Below are 16,253 nucleotides of genomic sequence, written 5' to 3'. Positions count from 1 at the left end.
CCATAAAAGTAAAGGATGTATCTGAAAGAGACATCTTTATTCTAAAGTGACATTGCTTGTGACAGCTGCGAGTCTTATTATACACAGATGGCGCTATCTAAACACTTCTCTATGCTTCCTGGCCCTTACTTACTGTACATGTATGCTGTATAGCGCCAATGCGGCACTGCAGCTTCTCCTGAGTCCCATCCTGCCCTTGCGGCAGTGGTGGGCTGGGCCAGGGGGCAGGGTGCCATCTGCTCCCCGGGCCGGTGCAATTGTGCAGCACTAGGGCTGCCGCTGCGCTCTATGAGCATATACCAGTGACAGCCGGGGAGGTTCCAGTGCCTGCCTCCCGGCTGTCACTGTCAGGCTGCGCTGCAGCAGTGCAACTAGATCGAGAAGAGGCCAGCCCAGCAGACACAGACAGGCACTAGGGAAACTAAAAGGTGGTCCCCGGAGGTATGTGCTGACCACATGTGTCAGCACATACACTAATAGCTCCGAATCTGCAGGAAAAAGGGAGGGCACGGGAGGGTGGGCGGAGCCTTAGGGGACCACCTGCTGAGCCTGAACCTTTGAGAGATCAGTGCTTTCAGACAGGGGGGCGTTGTGTGGGCGGAGCGTGACTCGCTACTCCTGCCACGCCCACACCACACCCCCAGTATGGAGGCACGGATGATCTCTCAATGTAATGCAGGCTCAGCAGGTGATCTCTCCCCCCTGTGTGTTCTGTGTTAGGGGAGGGGGGGATCTATGTGTGGGTCAAGCACTGTGTCAGCATGGTGGGGGAAGAGCTGTGTGTGGGGTCCAGAGTGAGTGGGGAGAGTGTTTGTGTAAGGGGGGAATCTAAGTAAAGGGGAAGATCTTTGTGAGGTGGGGGATCTGAGTGATCTGTATGGGTGCAGCGCTGTATGTATGTGAGGAGGTGATCTCAGTGATTGGGGAGAGGTGTGTGGGGGGGTTCCTAGTCCCGATAATTATAATTTCTTAAAAAAAATATCCTACCAATCGAAAACAACCATCATAGGAAATGGATTCATAATATTCCAGGAGGACAATTCAGACGCATAAAAAGGAATTGTACCGAGAACTCCACTTACCAACACCAGATTACAGAAATGAAAGAAAGATTCATACAAAAAGGATATAAAGAGAGTTTTCTCCAACAGGAAATAGAAAAAATATCTAAATTAAAAAGAAGAGAACTCATCACATATAAACAAAAGAACAAAGAAGATCACGGACCAATTTCTTTTATCACCCAATTTAATGGAAACCATGCAATAATAGAAAACATTCTCCAGAAGCACTGGAACATACTATCTTTGGATAATGATATTAAAACAATAATAACAAAGAAACCACGTATAATATACAAAAAAGCGAAAAATTTAAAACAGCATTTGACACAGAGCTTCTTACCGAAATCTGAAACATCAATAAATATAGGGCAAAAAGGTTTCCACTTCTGTACAAAATGCATGGGTTGTAAGAACCAAAATTCAAGTACGAAACCAACACAGATATTTACATCCTCAATTACCAAAAAAGAGTACAAAATAAAAGAAATTATATCATGCGAGAGTGAAGGAGTTATATATTTACTCCAATGTCCCTGTGGGATCCAGTACGTAGGACAAACAAAACGTAAACTGAAAATAAGGATATCAGAACATCTACAATATAAGAAGGGGCCTTACCACCCACAGTCTATCGGCCCACTTTCTCAACCATCACAACAAAGACCCCAAAGGGCTAAAATTTATGGGAATACAGAAGATATATGCCCCATTGGAGAGGAGAAGATGTGGTAAACCTCTTGAAGAGAACAGAAACAAAATGGATCTTTCTTTTAAACACATTGGAACCGAATGGTTTAAACATAGATATAGAACTCAAATCCTTTTTATAACACATACAGTCACACATAATTTAAGCATAATAAACGGTTTTAACATTTCTAAACAATTTAAAAAAAAAAAAAAAAAAATGTAAAAAAAACTTTTTTATTTGTTTATTTGGCCCAGGAACATGTGCTTGACGCCAAAACCTGAGGCACATCCGGTTTTTAAACTAATTACCAATAAAGTTTTACCTATTTAAAGAGCTGTGGGAGAGGTCTCTCCTATTCTTGAGAAAGGACCTAGATGGTCTGAAATGCATAGAAGCAAGGAGGAAAGAGGAAGCAGTACATTCAATTCTGACAAACGCCTAACAGGACTCGAGTATTACATCCGGTGCCGGGCGCTAGACGTCATCAACCAGCGCCGCAGCACAGCCGACTGCCCGCAACAAGTCCCCGCCAAAGAAGCAGAGGGAAGTCCCTGACGGAGGTAATCCCTAAGAAGATCGGCGGTAAGGTAGAGACAGGTAGTACTGGCATAGGCGGACTATCACCCGGACCGGGTCCTGACTTTCCTCCCACATTAGTCAAAAGACTATAAACATCAATCAATATCATTTATGTTTATTTTATGTTACACGTTTATTATGCCTAATTTATCCATATAGCGCTCATTCTCATTTTTATATACTATCAATAATACTGAGCTGCTTTTACACCACAAGCGCATTGCACTCATCCATTATTTAAAATTATAATTTCTTGTCGCCAATATTGCACGTGTGTGTGTATACAGTATATAGATGGATATAATATGCACCATGCCAAACTCTAACTTGTCTCCGGGTGAATGGGATGAAGTTACAACGTTGGGTGCGGTGGTTGGATGTTGTATGACGCAATCGCAGTTTGTCAGTGTGAAGAGGAGCCGGTAAAGAAGCTGAGGAGCTGCAACCAGCGACACACAGCGCACCAGCCAGATGCTGGCAGTAATACTGTTGGCAGGGCAGCTGGAAGAGAGGCAAGTGTGGCGTTGCTGGATGCTATAGGGGCGGGCTGCGCATGTGAGGCCATGGCATATACTAAGTCCTGACAGTGACAGTCGCACTGGCAGCCGCAGTCATCTCTCTCATGTCTGTGTGTCTGTCTTCCCACCCTCCTGTCTCTATAATTTATATCCCCATTATGTCTCTATAAGCTGATATTATATTATATATATAAAAAATAAAATATTGGTATGTATCCACAGTCTCCCTACCCCCGAAATGTTTTACCTGCTCCATTTCTTCCTTTCCTTCCTCTATGTCAGTGGTTCTCAAACTTGGCCCTCGGGACCCCACACAAGTCACGTTTTCCAGGTCACCTAGCAGGTGCACAGGTGTATTCATTACTCACTGACACATTTTAAAAGATCCACAAGTGGAGCTAATTATTTAAATTGAGATTCTGTGAGGAGACCTGGAAAACATGCACTGTTTGGGGTCCTGAGGACCGAGTTTGAGAACCAGTGCTCTATGTGCTCCCCAGATCCTATTTTCCTATTTGTAGTTGTGGCCTTTGCTTGCCAATTGGGTGCAGCCAAACAGAGGAAGCAAGGTTGAAATAAATGTAGTGTAGGGATATACATGTGCACTGTGTGCCCTTAACTAAACTGCACTCGTTCCGGAGCACTCGCTCCGGCGCTCACATCCAAAAGGGACGGCTGTCGATGTTGATCGACAGCTCGCCCCGTTTGGAAGGTGGGGAGGGGGGGGTGGCTGGGCAAACGGAGGTGTTCCTGCAGGAATGCCTGCCGTTTGTGGGCAGCCCTACTGACATCACTCATAATGTCAGTAGGTGGACTTCCTGCTCTTTTAGAGCAGGAAGTCCACTGGGGCTTGCGGCAACGAGACCCTACCGCAAGGGTCTCGTCGCAAAGCCCGATGGTCGCGATGGTCTTGACCATCGCGACCATCACCTGGCCGTCCGCTAAAGCTGTGGGTGGTCACCCACAGCTTAGCGAGAGGCCAGCTCAGAAAAAACAAGCGGCCGCCCTGATTCAGAGCGAGCGCTCGCTTTTTGCGAGTGCCTCTGAATCAGGCCCTGAATTCCTTAACCACATAGAGACTGTCATTCAGACCCGGTCGTTAGCGCCGATGCGCTCGGACCGGGTCGATGGCCCCCCACAGAGCATGCGCATGACGGCGCCGTCATGCGCATGTGTGAGACCCGCTACGACCGACAGCGCTGGTCGTAGCGGGTCTCGATCCAAAGGGGACGAGCTGTCAATGTTGATTGACAGCTCGCCCCGTTTGGAAGGCGGGCCGGGGGGGTGGCATCCCAAACGGGGGCCTTACCACCGCAAAGGAGGACGTCTTGAAAATTCAAGACATCCTCCCCTCATTCAGACCGACCGCACGCTCTGTGCGACCGGCTCTGAATGAGGGCCACAGTCCCGCTGCTAAAGGAGCCGTTTAAAGAAAAAAATCTAAATTCAGGAGTGCTTTAATGCACAGGCAGTGTGACTGCATACTGGCCTAATAGGAACAACTGAGAGAGGGGGGCAGAGGAATGTGCCTCTCCTCTTACTTTGGCTGTCCTGGTGCTGATGATCCATTTCATCAGCGCCGCTATGTCAACAATGCCATAAGTCATTGCCGATGCCCATGTCTTGCTTAGCACATGGACATAATCAGGTGATCTGCAGTGCTATTTTACAGAGGGAACCACCTTAGCAGGTGGGTATGGCTGCCCCCAGTGTAAACCATAAGTGGAAAGACATAACTCTATTACAATGCTTTCTGGTTTGGGTCCTCGGTGCACGTTGTGCATGCACGGCTGTTGGTCGGTGCATATGTCACTGGGGGCTGACGGAGAGGGATCCAGAATACCCCTCTCTGGAAGGATTTGCTAAATAGTAGCCCATAGGCTACTATAGGATAATGGGCCTGATTAAGCAAGGAACACAGTTGCAAAGACGCACGCAATCGGTCGATTGTTGCGTTCTGCGTATGCATGAACTAGCAATTGTGATGGAAACTGCATTTGCAGAGGCTATGCAGACCCAGAGCAGAGTGATTGACAGGAATTGCCGTTTGTGGGTGGTGACGGGGGGTGGCCGCGTGACCGCAGGCGTGCTGGTGCGTTTCAACGCTGTTTCATGGGCGTGCATAAATTAGCTACTGCGATACCTGACGCCTCCTGAGGTCTCATAGCATGTGCAGTCTGGAGATGGCATTACCCTATCAGGGCCAAGCTCCTAAATGCTTCACAATATGCTAGTAGAAAATCCAGGGCCACTTGCTTGTGTTTGCCCCCCAGGCTGAAAGTTGCCAGCCAGCCCCTGCCTTGCGGCACCTCCCCTTCCCTCCCAGCCAGAGAGGAGCTCCATATCCCAGCCGAGAAGCTGGCAACTGCTGCTAAGAAGGATGAATCACAGAATGCAGTCTCTGGGGGCATGTGTCCCGGGCCACTCTCCCTCAAGGACCCCCTCTCGGTCATTATTTCAGCTAAACTGCCTTGTAGGCAGAAGGACGAGTAGAAGGATGTGACAGTGTCCCAGCAGGGGGCGGGGCTACACAGTAAAGGATACAGCACTGACTCCTGCAATGTAACATAGGAGATAGGAGGGATGGAACAGTCCACTATCAGTGACAACTCCCTATTCTGTAAGGTATGAGGGACATTAGTTATATTGTATTGCCCCAGTCTGTGTATGTTTAGATATGTGTCTGTGTAACTGTATATGTGTATATATGTGTCTGTGTAACTGTATATGTGTGTCTGTGTAACTGTATATATGTGTCTGTGTAACTGTATATGTGTGTCTGTGTAACTGTATATATGTGTCTGTGTAACTGTATATGTGTGTCTGTGTAACTGTATATATGTGTCTGTGTAACTGTATATGTGTGTCTGTGTAACTGTATATATGTGTCTGTGTAACTGTATATGTGTGTCTGTGTAACTGTATATATGTGTCTGTGTAACTGTATATGTGTGTCTGTGTAACTGTATATATGTGTCTGTGTAACTGTGTATATGTGTCTGTGTAACTGTATCAGGCTTGCCTACCCTCCCGATTTGGTCGGAAGCCTCCCGAATATCGGGTGCCGCTCCTGACCCCCCGGAAAGACAGGCAAGCCTCCCGGCTGCCGCGGGGGCACAACTACTTGAAACCCCCGCAGCGGGGATGCCCGCTGACGCGATTCGCGCTGAATCGCGTCATTGTGGCTCCGCCCCCCGCTTCACAATGCCTTTATTTTTGGCATTGTGAAGAGGGGGCGGGGCCACGATGACGCGATCGTGTGCTCACGCCCCTGGCCCCGCCCCCAAAACGTTGTCATAGCCGGCCACACCTCCCCCTCTATGCTTGCATTCAGCTCCCTCCCGGAAGGAGGGAGCTGAATATCGGCAAGTATGAACTCGTACAACCTGAAGAAACTCCAGCACTTGGAATTAGGGAACTGGTAGAGTTGCATGTGTGTCTTTTTTCATGGCTCATCTTTGCGCAGCCGCAAGTGTGACTTGTGAATGTATACGACTGGAGGGGGAGTGTATGTGGGAAGCTGGGCGGAGGTATTGGGGGAAGCAAGGGTGGTATTTACGTGGCAAAGGGCAGGGTCGGCTAGAAACCTTGCACTGGCCCCAGCTGTACTTGCTACTTTACAATAAACCACAATCACAGGTTAAGTACAAGCGCTGTGTATTAGTAGTCACTTGCTGGTGTGTACCTAAAGGTGCCCACACACTGTCAGATGTCAGATATTTTGTGTGATTTGCCGATTTCGACACATCGGAACAACAAATCGTGCAAAATATGTGCAATCGTGAGTGTCCACTCACGATTTCGATGCGCGTACCGGGGATCGTACATCGCATCTTCAGAGCTTCCCTCCTGCTGATAGGATCTGGCAATCTCGTTAACGATGCACTAGAAGTAGTTAAGAACGCACGATAGGTCGTTGGTAGATCGTTTGTCAAAATGAAAACTTTATGCATGATATCGTCAGTCCAAGAATGCCAGGGAGCTGCCGGGGAGTTCACGGGAAATCGCTAGCAACAACAACTCTGCATATTACAACACCTGCACACACATCATTTACAAAATATTAAAGTTACACTAAAATAGGAGTCTAATTGTGGAACTCCAGCACTATCGCTGTCCCATGGCACCTGCATGTGGCTTGCAGGGTGACTGGAACAGCACCCTGCAGCCATTAGCACTACTGCAGAACCACCCAGATCATCCAAGGGATACTCCGGGCAGGCACCCTGCAGGGCTGCCCACAGTGCTCTACTTTATGGAGCTGGTGGTCCCATCCCCTAGACATGATGACATAGGATTAGGAGGCACGGTCGGCACAGGGCAGCATAGAGCCCTGTTCTGGCACTGTCTGCAGCCACAGCCAAAGTTTTTATGCTGCCGGAACCAGTGAGCCTGCGTCGGAAGATGCAGACACTGGCCCCAGGAGCCCCCATTATTTAGAAAGCTAGCCATCGCGGCCCAATCCACACCCCCAAACAGCCGCATGTGGGGGGATTGCATGTGCAGATCTCACACTCCCCCGAAGATGTACTTAAACCAAAGTTAATTTCCAGCAGTACAGCATCCAACTTTATGTATCAGCAAGCAGGCCCGGCGACAGAAGGGGACCAGGGGCACAGCTGTGCCGGGCCCCGAGGTTGTTAATACTTACCTTGATTGTTACCTGCGCTGCTGCTTACCTTGCCTGCTCCTGTCTAATGGCAGTGCCAGTGCGGTGCTGCGTGGCGTCATGTGCTGCAATAAACAAAAAAAACTATATTGCGCCGGCCACCGCCAGTGCAATAAAGTTTTTCTTGTTTATTGCGGTGCAGCATGTGACGTCATGACGCATTGTCACTACCATTAGACAGAAGAGCCGCGACAAGGTAAGTACTGTAAGTAGTAGTAGTAGTAAGTAGAAGCTGGTTGGCAAGCGGAGGGGCTGGCCATCGGAAAGACGCTGTCAGGGGGCTGGACACTGCAGGGACACTGACAATGACATGGGGCTGGCCACCAGAGAGGCACTGACAGGGGGCTGGCTGCAGTGACATTGACAGGGGTCCGGCTGCAGGGAAACGGGGATGGGGGTCCCCTAAAAAATGTTTGTTCTGGGCCTCATTATTTCTGTTGCCGACCCTGCCAGCAAGGACCACTCTGCTTAATGGAATAGATAACTGCTGCAATTAGTGATGTGTGCAGACCCCCATGTTTTTGGTTGTAATTCATCACCGCATTTAGGTTTTGGTTTTTGGCAAAACCACCCTCAAATCTTTTGGATTGGACTCAGTTGTGGTTTGATTTTTGATATCCCACATGACTGGGGCGGGGATGTACTAAGCATTGGAGAGTGATAACGTGCAGAGTGATAAAGTGTAGAGGCCCTGATTCAGAGCCGGACGTTCTGACAGAGCGCTCGCTCTGAATCAGTGCCGTCCCTCTTGCTGTTTGGGGCGGCCTCCTGGCCGCTCGCATAGCTGTGGGTGACCACCCACAGCTATAGCGAGCGGCCAAAATGATGGTTGTGATGGTCAAGACCATCGGGTTTGTGACGAGACCCTTGTGGTAGGGTCTCCCTGCCACAAGCCCTGGAGTGATTTTGGCTCTATCAGAGCCAAAAGCACTCCCACTGACATCACCAAGGGAACGCCTCCGTCTGGGCAGCCACGCCCCCGGCACGCCCACCAAAGGGGGCGTGCTGTCAATCACCATCGACAGCACGCCCCCTTTGGTGCGAGACCCATAACGACGGCTTGGCCGTCGTTATTCGGGTCTCGCGCATGCGCAAGACGGAGCCGCCTCCGTCGTGTGTATGCGCACTTGGGCAACATCGACCCGCCTGCGAGTGCTCAGCGCTAGCGAGCGGGTCTGAATCAGGCTCAGAGTGATAAAGTGCCAACCAATCAGCGCTAAACTGTCATTTTTCAAACACAGCCTTTAAAGTGAGTTAGGAGCCGATTGGTTGCTACTTTATCACTCTGCACTTTATCACTCTCCAAGGCTTAGTGCATCTCCCATGTAGTCTTCTATGCCACAGCTCCATGGACTGATTTGTATCACATGTTGCCTTTGCACAACACTTCTCAGTGTCAAGGACATACATCTGTTGGCATCAGGTTGCAGTTGCTATCACAGTCCAGCTTCTGTAGTGTACAGCACACAGGACCTGATTCAGCAGGGATCGCACGCAGCCAGCCGATGTTTGCATTTTGCGCATGCGTATGCATCGTACTGTGCGTGTGCAAACCGGCCGCTGCGATTTTGAAGCAATCGCAGTGAGCATGCAGAGTCTTCACAGAGTGATTGACATGAAGTGACCGTTTGGCGGTGGAGAGGGGGGTGATCGGCGGAAGGCAGGCGTGCCTGTGCGTTTGAGCGCCGTTTTAGGGGCGTGTATAATTAAGCCCCTGCGATTTTATATGCTGGCAGAGGTCTAGATGGCAACAGGAAGTTTAGCAGTTTGTGAGGTTGGGTCAGTCCAACCACAACTGTGCGAATGGTTCTGATGTTACTCAATGTTACAGATGCTTTCACTGACTTGCGGATGCATGTCATGGGAAGTGGGCGGCTTTATAAAATGATGGGCGTCTTAGTATAGTGCTGCGGTTGCCGTGCGATTACATTCATTAGCATATTTTCGCAGATAGCGGGTACATGTGTACGCAGCCGTGCGATCCATGCTGAATCAGGCCCATTGTCCCTTTCCAAACTGTACCTTGAAGGCTATTTTTTCCCAGTATGCTTATGGTACACACAGCACATCCTCAATATCAGTGACTACTGTCTCGCCCTTCATACTCAAATAAACAGTTATTGAACCAATTTCTGTGGTAGTAAGAGGCCTATTCATCAAGATATAATTACCATTAGTGATAATTATGTTTTGAACTCACTGAGAGTTCAAAGTACCATTAAGAGGCATTCATCATGCCTCACTAATAAAGTACCGTTAGGAGGCATTCGTCATGCCTCACTAATAAAAGTATCACTTCCGAAAAACTGCTCTTTTTGCAGAGTCAGCTTTTTGGAAGTGATCCTTTTCCCCTGCAGCTACGGTATCCACAAAGATTTCCTAATACTGCATGCCCTGCGGTGTCCTATCCGCTCCCTCGTGGGTGTACAATCCATCCCCCCTCCCCCCGCGGATGTATGATCCGGCAATCCCCTTCCCCCCGTCCCCCCGCTGCCGCATCCCCTTCCGGCTCACCTGTCTTCAATCGGTGAGTCTGGTCCACATAACTGCGGTCCCCCGGAGCTCTGCAGTGTAGATACAGCAGGGAGGGATCTTAATAGATCTCTCTGCTGTGGCTGGCATGTAATTCTTCACAGGCTGTCGCGTAAACAGCAGCCTGTGAAGATTATCGGGGGCTGAACACAATCTCAGGGTGTCATACAGTAACACCATCAAGTTCCGAAAAAAATGCTTTTTCAGAACTTGACGAATGGCCCTGACACTTACTTTTTACACAATTATGTGAAAATGTTAATTTTCACCTGCTTTTGTAAAAATTAAGTTATGATGAATAGGCCCCTAAGGATCCTATCTCCTATCCCATTGACTGTTACATAGTCACATCATTTTAAAAACTTGAACCAAACTTTGTTGCAGCTTAAGTGCCTTGTGGCTCCTGTGTCCTTGTACTAGCACTCCTTTCTGTGGCTGTTGGCTACATTTATTCCGTCACAATTCCATGAAATACCACTTGGTTCTCTTGACCTGCATTCTGAAGCTTTATCACGATTGCGATATATAAAATACTTTGTTGTCAAGGCAGAACTCTCAGCATTTGTCTCTACAGTTTTACGCTCTTGAAACTGCAGCAGCTTGGCTGCACAGAACTCCAAAGCAACCACTAGGAAGTCAAATTCTGGAGCCAGATTCTGCAGCATCCTCTATGCAACCTCCTTTTTGTCCATCTGGACTTATATTGATGTAAATTGCTGAAATATAAGCAGCATTTTATCCATGTACTTGTTCATATCCATGCACACATTCAACTTGGTACAGTACAAAGTACATCATATGCATTGGAGTTGTTACCGGGATTGCACGTGACCTTCCACAACTTCTCCAGCTTAAGTTGCAGTTCCATGGCAAATTTTCATGTAGCATACAGAAGTTCTTGAGCCAGCAAGTTTTGCAAAACTCATAGTAGCCCCTGCACTTTACATGAACCCTCTGTTCATGAATAAAGAACTTTGGGCCTGATTCAGACCCACTCGCGAGCGGCTGTCCGCTCGCAAGTGGGTCGATGTTATGCACTGAGCATGCGCACGACGGAGGGAGCTCCTTCGCTCGTTGTGTCCGGTCAAAGGGGGCGTGCTGTCAATGTTGATTGACAGCACGCCCCCTTTGGTGGGCGTGCCGGGGGCATGCCTCCCTGACGGGGGCGTTCCCACGGGAACGCCTCCCGTCAGAAGCCGGCCCACTGACATCACTAGTGATGTCAGTGGGAGTGATTTTGGCTCTGATAGAGCCAAAATCACTCCGGAGCTTGCGGTTGAAAACCTCAACCGCAGGCTCCGGCTCGCAATTTCGATGGTCGCGATGGTCTCGACCATCGCGGCCATCACAAAGCACGCTCGTATAGCCTGTGGGTGGTGACCCACAGCTATACGAGCGTCCAGGAGGACGCTCCATGAAAATGGAGCCCGGCCCTCATTCAGAGCGTGCGCTCTGCTCAGAGCGTCCGGCTCTGAATGAGGGCCTTTTTCTGTACTTTCAGCTTCCTTTTGTTAATTTTTCTTGCAGCTGCTCTGGTTTTATCCTCTTTTTGACACATGGGGCCTGATTCAGAGTTGCACACTGCATCTTCATGCTATTGCCGTGGCTGAGGGTCTTTCGACTATGTCGATATTTACTATATCGAAAATGCAATGCCATCGCCAGTATCCTGACATGGTTCTAATGCTTATTAAAGCATTATAACTTTGTGTGCTTCTTAACAAGCTGTTTATATATTTGTATAACGTTTTAATGCCCGCATGGTTGAAAGGTACGAGTTTGTCCCGCAACTCACAAATGTAATAGGGTGTCAGTTTTAGGGTCCCATTTTGACTCACATGCGAGTTAAAGCTTTTGTGTTAAAACAAAAACCTATAAAAGTGTAAACATTCAAAAAAAAAATGAAGTGGGACCCCCCCCCCCTAAAAGCACAACCAGCACCAGGCTTATCTGAGCCAGTCCTGGTTGTGAAGTACAGGGAGAAAAAGATGTAGAGGTCTCTGGGTACCTCTAGTTCACCTTCAAAAGAAATATTTAAAAAACCACAGGACACAGAAGTTTTATTTTTTATTTCACATGCACTCACTCATTCACTCACTCACACTCACCTGCACTCTCACTACATTCTTAACTTGTCCCTAGCGCCGGTCTGTCCTCTTCTCCAGTAAAGTCTTGTGATCGGGACCTGTAAAAAAAATTACCATACTCTCCTACCCCTTGGTTCTGGTCCTCTTCTGTCCATGTAGACATCCTTTGTCTTAAAATAATAAACCGTCCTCTAAGGGCCTGATTCAGCAAGGTTCGTAACTTCTAAATCGTACGCAGCCTCTCTCAGCCAATGAGCGGTTCCCACCATTGATGTAACTTCCTGTTTGAGTTGCACCAGCTCTACTTCCATCACCAGAAGCAAATCTCTCAGGTCTCTCATACAAATCTACAGAGGGTTGGGCTCTTCTCTGGCGTCAGAGGGTCACTGGTCACTCACTGTAGCATCTGTCTGTATATGGTGAAATATTCACATCTTGTTCAGCTAGATCTGCCCAGTGGCAAGTTGCAGAGGCCCGTGGCAAATTGTTCTTGTAGTCGGTTATCAACTGTACCCAGAGCCTGGATGACTTTATAATATTCCCTCCACCTCATCTATACGATCAATTCTTGCAGGGCATTTGGCAAACTGCAGGATGGTCTCATGTCCCTGATTGCACATGGAAAACCTTTTCCACAACATTGCAGTGCGAGGTCTGTCTGCATCTCCTCCGCCTCCTTGTGTGCTGCACCTCACGCTCTCTGCCGCCAATCAAACATCAGGTTCCGTCCACTGAACTTGGGCAGATGGGCCACCACCTCCCCGGCCCCTTTGTGTGCTAGTGTCGCAGTAGTTGCTTTATAGGAAGGCTGCTTTGGACGTTTTGTGTGGAGAGGTTTGGGCTGAATACGATGGACCAGGGATAAAATAATATTATTTTAAAGGTGTGGGCCCCACTCATTAATTTGCACAAGTTCTCGAGGGCCCGCATCTGGGATCACATTTTGTATTGTATTGTTTTATACTTACAATTTCTGCAATGTACATCTTTGCCATAGATTTGGCAATAGCACTAGTGAGTGTCTACTGTAAATTTATTCTGGCGCAGTGATGTCTTTGTCTCAGATGGGGGTCAGGTGGCCTGTAGATGCGGTCGTTCAATAAGGTGGAGTTCCAGAGGTAAATTTACGAAGATGGGAGTTCTATTAAGAAGTGATGTTGCCAATAGCAACCAATCAGATTCTACTTCTCATTTATCTAGCACCGTCTAGAAGATAATACCTGGAATCTGATTGGTTGCTATGGGCAACATCACTTCTTAATAGAACTCCCATCTTAGTAAATTTCCCCCCCATTCTGAACATCAAACAGATGTATATGACTGGAGGCAAATAACTTGCGGCTGCTTGACCACTGGCACAACTTGGAAACTGATGATGACCAGCAACCTCATCTGATAGGCTACGTGTCTAAATCCCTCCCAATTATGCTAATACTAACATTTTATACCCATCATTCCCCAGAGCACATGGTTTTCTTCTTCCTGTCATATTTTCCCATCCCCACTTTATTTCTGTCTCCCCCTTCTCTGTGAGGCCCAGCCATGGACTGTAAGGCTCTCAACATATCTGGTGATCTCTGTGTGTTGTCCGCTCTCTCTCCATTTTTTATCTGGCACTTGCCGTGGACTATCAGGTTTCTCCAGAGATCCTATTTTATTTGTTGTCCGCAGCACTGGGGGACATTGGCAGGATGGTGGTGGTGGTGGTGGGCGAGGGGGTTCGGCTTCCACTGCTCATGGTGAAGATAGGACATAATTCAAGATTATACAATGGATTCTCATAAAAATGTTGCTCCGAACTATTTGCAGGATTACAGTAAAATGAGTGAGCGGTTTCCAGTAAGAAAAGCATACAGATGTTTCCTCACACACCTACCACCTTTACGCCATATGGAGGTGCTCTGCCACGGGTGCCGAAGTGTACTCTATCCTAACTATAGCATCTTAGTCACATTGTAGCCACATACAAAGCCGCTCACAATGTGCCAGGGACGCTAGGTTCATACTATTGATTAAGCATACCAAAATGAGGTGAATGGCCGCGTGCGTTCGTATCGGAACTTTTTTTTTAACAGATTTGCGACTAATGCGGGTCTTACAACTACGGGCCGATTCCCCATTCTGCCAACACCCATCTGCCAGGGAATCAAAAAATCTCCAAAACAGACTAGAGGTATCGGCTCCATTAGTCGCACACAGAAGTACTGTAAGTCCCAGTGGTCAGTGTAGGCTTGCAATGTAGTTTTCTCGCTTTAGTGGGGGGAAAAAAATTATATAGAGGTCTGAAAAGTGTTGAGTTAGCAATAATTAATAGTCAATAATTTTAATTCGAGGGTATAATTTAAATATGAGGGTGAGTCAAAAAATGATTAAACTACAGTTATATTAAAACTTGGCCGCACTGTCTTATAAACGCTTTCGTATTATGTCAAGGTCTCCCCAGTCACTGCTGCGCAGATTTGAACGTGTTACGTCTGTTCATTTGTGACAGCAGTGCAAGAAAAAATGGCTGCCCCACTTGTGATTTGCACGAAAGAAGAGCAGCGTGCAGTGATTCGTTTTTTGTGGTCTGAGGGGGTGTCTGGTGCCGATATTTATCGACTACTTTGTGCATAGTATAGAAAAAGTGTTTTGTTGCGAAGAAGTGTGTATGAATGGATAGAGAAGTTCAAAGAAGGTTGCACAAGTGTCAGCCATGAAGAAGGAGCCGGACGCCCGTCCACGTCCACAACTGATGAGAACATTGAGCGTGCACGTGAACTGATTCTGTTGGATAGACGAGTGACAGTGGATTATGTTGCAAATCAGCCATGGCACTGCCTATGCAATAATCCACGACAGACTTGGGTTTTGAAAGGTTTGTGCTAGATGGGTACCGAAACAACTCACGGAAGATCACAAAAACAAGTATTTGGACATCTGCAAACAAAATTTGGACCGATACTCTAAGGAAAATGAAAGTTTCTGAAAAAGAATCATTACTGGTGACGCGATATGGATTCATCACTACGAGCCTGAGAGTAAACGACAGAATATGGAATCGAAACATCCTCAATCGCCGACCAAGAAAAAATTCAAAAGTCAACTATCAGTTGGAAAATTGATGCTTATAGTTTTCTGGGATTCTCAAGGGCCAGTACTGGAACAATTTCAGGAACAAGGTTCAACAATCAACAGTGCTCGTTACAGTGACATGCTCGCTGAAGAGTTGAAGCCTAAAATTCGAACAAAATAAAAAGAGGACTCCTATCCAAGGGTGTTGTGTTGTTGCATGACAATGAACATCAGCACACCGCTTTTCATACTGTTGACACTCTCCAAAAACTTCGTTTTGAAGTGTTAAAGCACCCTCCCTATAGTCCTGATCTTACCCCATCAGACTGTCACCTGTTTGGTCCCCTGAAAGAATCCCTAAGAGGACGAAGATTCATGTCTGAGGAAGAGGTGAAGACAGCGGTGCATTTGTGGCTCGCAGCTCAGCCTAAAACATTTTTTAATGAAGGAATACGAAAGCTTGTTGACAGATGCACAAAGTGTATTGAAAAGCAGGGACAAAAAATAATGCATTTGTCTTTTCTGAAAGTTGGTTAAAATAAATTCTACAGCCAGAGGCCCTGATTCAGATTCGGTCTTTTTTTTTTTTTTAGAACGGCCTCCTGGCCGCTCGCATAGCTGTGGGTGACCACCCACAGCTATAGCGAGCGGCCAGGAAGATGGTCGCGATGGTCAAGACCATCGCGACCATCGGGCTTGCGACGAGACCCTTGTGGTAGGGTCTCATTGCCGCAAGCCCCAGAGAGCTTTCGGCTCTAACAGAGCTGAAAGCTCTCCCACTGACATCACTTGTGATATCAGTGGGGCCGGCCCCAGACGGTAGGCGTTCTCATGGGAACGCCTCCGTCTGGGCAGCCACCCCCCTGGCCCACCCACCAAAGGGGGCGTGCTGTCACTCAACATCGACAGCATGCCCCCATTGTTGCGAGACCCGGAGCACCGGCTTGCCCGTCGCTATCCGGGTCTCGCACATGCGCACGACGGAGCCGGCTCCGTCGTGTGCACGCGCACTGGCCCACCATCGACGCGGATGCGAGCGCATACCGCTTGCGACCGGGT

This window comes from Taudactylus pleione, unplaced genomic scaffold (assembly GCF_031769625.1).
Source record: "Taudactylus pleione unplaced genomic scaffold, aTauple2 ptg000306l, whole genome shotgun sequence".
In the NCBI taxonomy this organism is placed as follows: Eukaryota; Metazoa; Chordata; class Amphibia; order Anura; family Myobatrachidae; genus Taudactylus; species Taudactylus pleione.
The sequence above is the reverse complement of the archived record's forward strand: the minus strand, read 5'-3'. Positions refer to the sequence as shown.